The following is a 6,619-nucleotide window of genomic DNA, read 5'->3' as shown; positions in this document are numbered from 1 at the left end:
CAAAAAAATCTCTAAATAAAAATTTTAAAAAATTACTTGGAAAAGAAAAAAAGATTAAATTACATACATAGTTACATAGTATATGAGGTTGAATAAAGACACAGGTCCATCAAGTTCAACCCATTGCGTGTATGCATGTGATTCTGCATGTGGATGCGTGTGTATGAGTCCCTGTGTGATCTTGTTCTTGAGAGTACCTGTACCCCTGTATGTTATGGTCACTGAGGAAATCGTCCAAATGCGTTTTGAAAGATTCAATACTCTCCGCTGAAATCACTGCTTGCGGCAGAGAGTTCCAAACCCTGACTGCTCTAACTGAGAAGAAGCCCCTTGTGCTGAAATCGTTTCTCCACCAGTTTTAGGTGGTGGCCTCTAGTCTTTGTTATGGAGTTTACCGTAAAACGTTTATTGCTGATGTTGCTTTTTTTTTTTAGTTGTTTAAAGTGGCTTTTTAGGTTACTTTATCTAGGGCTCAGTCAGATCACAGAGCACACTAAACCACTAGCGTGCCGGTGTCCGATGTGTAGGGGCATGTGCGGCCTTGCTTTGAATCTGCGTTGATAGAGCTCAGCGCAGATAGTGTCAGCGAGCCCATTTTTGTGTTTTTGATTGTTATTTGTGTGCTGTCACTCTAATTTTTTTAATTTCGTTTTTTTCTCGTGTTTTCCTCTTTCTGTGAAAATAATATAAAATGTTCCTAATATATTTTTCCCAGCTCGAATGTAGTGTTGGAAAAACACATTCTAGCCACTGCATGGAGTTTCCCATTTTGAATGTAGTATGTTGTTGTAATAATGCATTATGGCCACTAGATGGAGCTAAGTATTTATTTTTTATGCTAACATTTGAATTTTCACATTCATGCCCATTCACCGTAATCGAATGTCCACAGGTATAATCACGACAAAAGGCCCCATGAATTATTAAAGAACCCCAATATGTCATTAGCAGCATCACAACATTTTTTGTTTTAAGAGTTCCCCTGTAACATAGCTTCATTATCTGTTGATCCTGCCAGTAGATCCTTTTTTTTTTCAACTTCCTTTAACAGGGCTACAACACTGTTCATTGTGCAGGGAAACTGCACAGTAGCGTTGTCACCCTGTGGATAGGGTAGTCGTGGATGGATTTGCAGTTTTACATGGATCTTAAGCAGCGGCGTTCGGAGGCCGTGTTTCACCCGCCGTGACATCATCGCGCATGCGCGGCCATTTTGGTGATGGACGCTGGCAGAGAGAGGAAGGGACATTCACCCGTCGGGATCAGGTATGCCGCCGAGTCCCCTCCTCTCTCCTGCAACTGTTGAGCTCTCGGTCCATGTCAGTCATTTTGGTGTCACCTTTCCAATGGTGTCACCCGGGTGTGGGCCGCACCCCCCTTGTGACGCCGCTGATCTTAACTACAAGATAAACAAGTGGAAGCTGAACTCAATGGAACCATTGGAAGATTTCCCCTCTCTTCCTGTTTCAACTGAAAAATTGAACCCCCAATGACAGTAAGCACTAAAACAAATCAAGAGGCTGAATCTCACCAACGGGGGCAGCACAGGCAACTCTATCTAAAACTAAGACAACGTTTTTTGGATCCCATATGACTGCTGCTTTCATATAGTCACCCATAAAGTGAGCTCATGCACAGGTTAATCTAAGAAGTGATAAAATGACAGCGGTTTCACTTTAAGAAGCAGCAAGTGTCAAAATCTGAGTCTTTCACCTTTTTTACAATGACAGATGACAGCAATTCACTTACCTTATGATGACAGTCTACTGGAAATTCCGTAATGGCTTTGTAGGCTTCCTGCCACAGGCTGCATCGGAGGACAAGACTTGGCGAAGTCAACCACAGTTCTGATATTAGGCAATTATTAAGTCCTTATCCCATCCCTCGTTGTGAGCACAGTCCCAGCACATCCTCATACAGACACCAGAAGGAGGAGTTCTGGATCACTCATTCAATTTAATTATAGGTGAATGATAAACTTCTATGTTTATCCAGAGCCGGTAGACACTGCGCAACCCTGGCTGTGAACGTTCACTGTCCTCTGCTGGCTGGTTGGGATGGGAGGTGAGTCCCTTCTATTACTAAACATCTAATTCAATGTAGAACTGACAGCTGTGCCAGGAACAGTCCCAGATTTGGAAGATTTGTCCTTAGAAATTGTCACCCCCGATGAGGACCCCTGGGTCTTATTCTTCGCCGAACTCATCTTCAAAGTAAGTTTGTAATTCTTAGCTTGGATACATGTTGGTTGGGCTATTTAATATTGGATACATGTTGGTTGGGCTATTTAATATTGGATACATGTTGGTTGGGCTATTTAATATTGGATACATGTTGGTTGGGCTATTTAATATTGGATACAGGGGTGCATTTGAAAAGCCAAAAAGTATTTTTATTACAAATTATTGAAGTATTATTATTATACAGGATTTATAGAGCGCCAATAGTTTGCGCAGCGCTTTACAATATAAGGAAGACATTACTATCACAATACAATTCAAGACAAGATGGTAAGGAGGGCCCTGCCCCTGAGGGCTTACAATCTAAAAGAGGAGGGGGAAGTGATACATGAGGAGGTAGCTGTGTGGGGATGAATTGTCTGAGAATGTGATGGTTGTACCGTGCTCTGCGTTCTTTACTACCATGCTCTGCATTCTTTAGTACCGTGCTCTGCGTTCTTTACTACCATGCTCTGCATTCTTTAGTACCGTGCTCTGCGTTCTTTACTACCATGCTCTGCATTCTTTAGTACCGTGCTCTGCGTTCTTTACTACCATGCTCTGCATTCTTTAGTACCGTGCTCTGCGTTCTTTAATACCATGCTCTGCATTCTTTAGTACCGTGCTCTGCGTTCTTTAGTACCGTGCTCTGCATTCTTTAGTACCGTGCTCTGCATTCTTTAGTACCATGCTCTGCTTCTTTACTACCATGCTCTGCGTTCTTTAATACCGCGCTCTGCATCTTTAGTACCATGCTATGCGTTCTTTACTACCTCACTCTGCATTGTTTAGTACCGTGCTCTGCGTTCTTTACTACCATGCTCTGCGTTCTTTAGTACCGTGCTCTGCATTCTTTAGTACCGTGCTCTGCATCTTTACCATGCTATGCGTTCTTTACTACCTCACTCTGGATTCTTTAGTACCGTGCTCTGCGTTCTTTACTACCATGCTCTGCGTTCTTTAGTACCGTGCACTGCGTTCTTTAGTACAGTGCTCTGCATTCTTTACTACCATCCTCTGCGTTCTTTAGTACCGTGCTCTGCATTCTTTACTACCATGCTCTGCGTTCTTTATTACCATGCTCTGCGTTCTTTACTACCATGTGCTGCCTTCTTTACTACTGAACTGTATGTGATCTCACCTATGAAAGCCCTTTCTGAGTGTAATCTACTCCATGTGTATAGTTCCATGTATAGCGATCAGCAGGCTACTTTTGAGGTAATTTCAAGCCTTCCTTCTGCTCTGCAGCATTCAGAAAGGCGCAGCTGTGCCACACAGGAGAGGCTTGAATGCAGAGATTGTAAGCATCACCTCCATGGCAGATCAGTATCTTTAAACCCGCTTCTGTGCTCTCCTTTTGGTGCTGCTGTGCCCCTCCTGATCCACCATGGAGGTGAGGCTTGAAATCACTTAATTCATGTCTCTCCTCCATGACAGATTAGAGAGGGCACTGCTGGGAAAATAGGAGGAAGCCCAGAAGTGGCTCTTCAATTAACACAGCAGCACTGGAGAATGAGGCGATTTGAAGCCTCACCTCTGCGGTGGATCAGGAGGGACGCCGCCGTGACAAAAAAGAAGAGAGCCCAGAAGTGTGGGGTGGGGCAGAGGTTAGATCGGAGAGCCCCATAGCAAAAATGTGAAAAAAAATGTGATGGGGACCCCATGAAGACCTCTCTTTGAGCTGTAAGTAGCAATCCGAAAGAGCCCTCTTGTGAGTCTGAAGTCGCCTCTACATTGTGGACTTAACAGGGGTTAGAGTTGTTGCCAACTGCCATCACTGCATACAGGGCTAAATGCAGTCTGTAGCAGAAGCTCAGGGGGCAATAAATCTACACAGCTAAGTCAGACAAGCAAATGGTTCATACTGCACCAAGATCTGTTACTAGCGATGGTCCTGAGGTCTGACTTCACCGCTTCCATACTGGAAACTTAATAGTCTCCCTAATGCCCCCCCTCTACCCCAGGTCCCATAGCAGTCGTGTGGTATACTATAGCTATTGATAAGTCACTGTTCCTGTGTATGTGTGTGCACTCCAGAACATCATAGGCTTATTGTGGCGACTATTTGTTTGACCAATAACCCCTTGGGGAGTCTCCTCCATCACTATGTATATATCTGAAACCCACTCCCAAGGCCTCACTACTGGAGAAGAAAAGCTGCACTTAACTCCCAGTGACCCCTAAAGTCACAACTACCCTTATTCCCCTACCCTACCCTACACTACTACCTGATACTTGTGTAACTTACACCAAAGCAAATGTAATTTGCACCATCAGTGGCATATCTAGGGTATGACAGGCAGTGCACATGCCCCAGGTGCCACCTGGGGGAAGGGGGCACCGCGCCAATCAAGAACAGTGGCGGCGTTTGCCCCTTAACTAATTCAAAACCTGATGTCCCATTCAGATTTCTTGTCAGCGCAGACTCTCAGTGACAGACAGACAGCGCAGCTAATCCCTGATGTCAAAAAATAAAAAAAAAAGTGCCAGGGCAGAGAAAATTACACTACTCACCTCCTTTGATGAATTATCCAATGCAGAACTGGGCAGAGGAAGTGAGTATTGTAAGTATTCCTCTACCCCAGCTGCTTATTTACAAACAAACACCTCTCCTCCTGTCCAGGACCAGGGGACCGATTGGCATTGGTGTCACTGCAATCCATGCAGGTCCGTGCTGATGTGGGTCTGAATGGAGCACAATAACTAAATAGGTACACACCTCTCCTCGTCCTTGGGGCTCAAACCCTGGCACTGATCAGCTAAACTTCATAGAATCCCATCGCACTTCTGACCGGATACAAACTAAAACATCGGGTGGGTGCTGTAATGACTGCAGGTGCCACCTAAAATCAAGTACAAATTGAAAAAAATAGTCACCAGCACCCCAAAGCAAATTCTGTCAATTCTTCTTTATTGATAAAAGAAAGGTATGTCACCATGTGTAGCAACGTTTCTGAACCATTTTGGTCCCTTCTTCAGGCCAACACTCAAGAAGGAACCAAAATGGTTCCGATTCGAAGGATCGCTACACATTATGACATACCTTTCTTTTGTCAATAAAGAACAATTGACAGAATTTGCTTTGGTGTGCTGGTGACTATTTTTTTTTCAATTTGTACTTGATCAGCTAAGCTTTCACAACAATCAACCACTGGTCCGTACTGATGGAGATCTGAATGGGTCCGGCATCATTCTATTAGGATACAAAAATATCTTTGCTAGCATGCTCTATATCCAATGCTGTACATTCCCTATTCCACACCGCTTTATTTCATATCCAATGCTGTATGTTCCCTTTTCCCTACCTCCTCATTCTATATGCTGTACGTTCCCTATTCCACACCACTTTATTTCCTTTCAAATGCTGTACTTTTCCACTCTATTCCACACTGCCACATTCAATAACCATACGGTATATTCCCTATTTCGCACCAAACCTGCACCACACTTACAGGCCCAGCAGCTCTACTGTGTCTGTTTGTATCTGGATGTGTGAGAACTGGGGCATCAAATGTTTGCATAGGGGCACCATTTCAGTGCTTTTTATAGGCGCTATTTACCATAGATACACCCCTGTACACCATACTAATTGTAACTTACACATAGCAAGCAATCTTTTTCATCTGTGTAGCGATGTGTTGTTTTTCATCTGTGTAGCGATGTGTTGTTTTTCATCTGTGTAGCGATGTGTTGTTTTTCATCTGTGTAGCGATGTGTTACTACTCTTAGCAATTTTACTTGCTTGATTCTCTCGAGCTACGAAAAAACGCCTGTGTGCTCCCACCTATTGCTGTAAGACATGGTTGGCCATGCATACTGTTGGAAATAAATTCATGTTGTGTATGTAATAGCAAAGTTTTTTTACGTTTTTAATAATTTGTGAAAGATTAGACCCTCTGTTAAGTTTTCTGTGCTGCCTGTACCCACATTGGGGAGGTTTCCCCTTTCTATTTCTCCTGGTGATCAGTGTCACCGAGACAGGAAGTGAGTGGACATTCCACCTTACATTGGAGACATTTCCCATCATTTCATGTTGTGTTACCATGTCAAAAAGGGAAGAAGGGTCTCCCAATGGGACACCGAAAGTAATGAGACATCAAAAATAAACTCAAAACGTGTTTTTAACTTCCTTGCCCTCTATGAAAAAAGGGCAGGAGAGTCTCCCAATGGGACCCTAAAATTAATGATAAACAAAACAGTAAGTCACCAGCACTCCAAAGGTTCTCCAAGCAAAGGTCTTGTTATTCCATGTGCAAAGCTACATCACCAAGTGTAGCCAAAGGTTCTCCAATTTTGCTTGGAGAACCTTTGGAGTGCTGGTGACTTACTGTTTTGTTTATCTGATCCAGCGGCGCCATCCGCTGTCGTTTTAGCACCCCCCCCCCCCCCCCCCCTATCAC

The sequence above is a fragment of the Nanorana parkeri genome, unplaced genomic scaffold (genome assembly GCF_000935625.1).
Source record: "Nanorana parkeri isolate BGI_ZX_2015 unplaced genomic scaffold, ASM93562v1 scaffold1047, whole genome shotgun sequence".
Classification (NCBI taxonomy): domain Eukaryota; kingdom Metazoa; phylum Chordata; class Amphibia; order Anura; family Dicroglossidae; genus Nanorana; species Nanorana parkeri.
Note: the sequence above shows the minus strand (reverse complement) of the source record.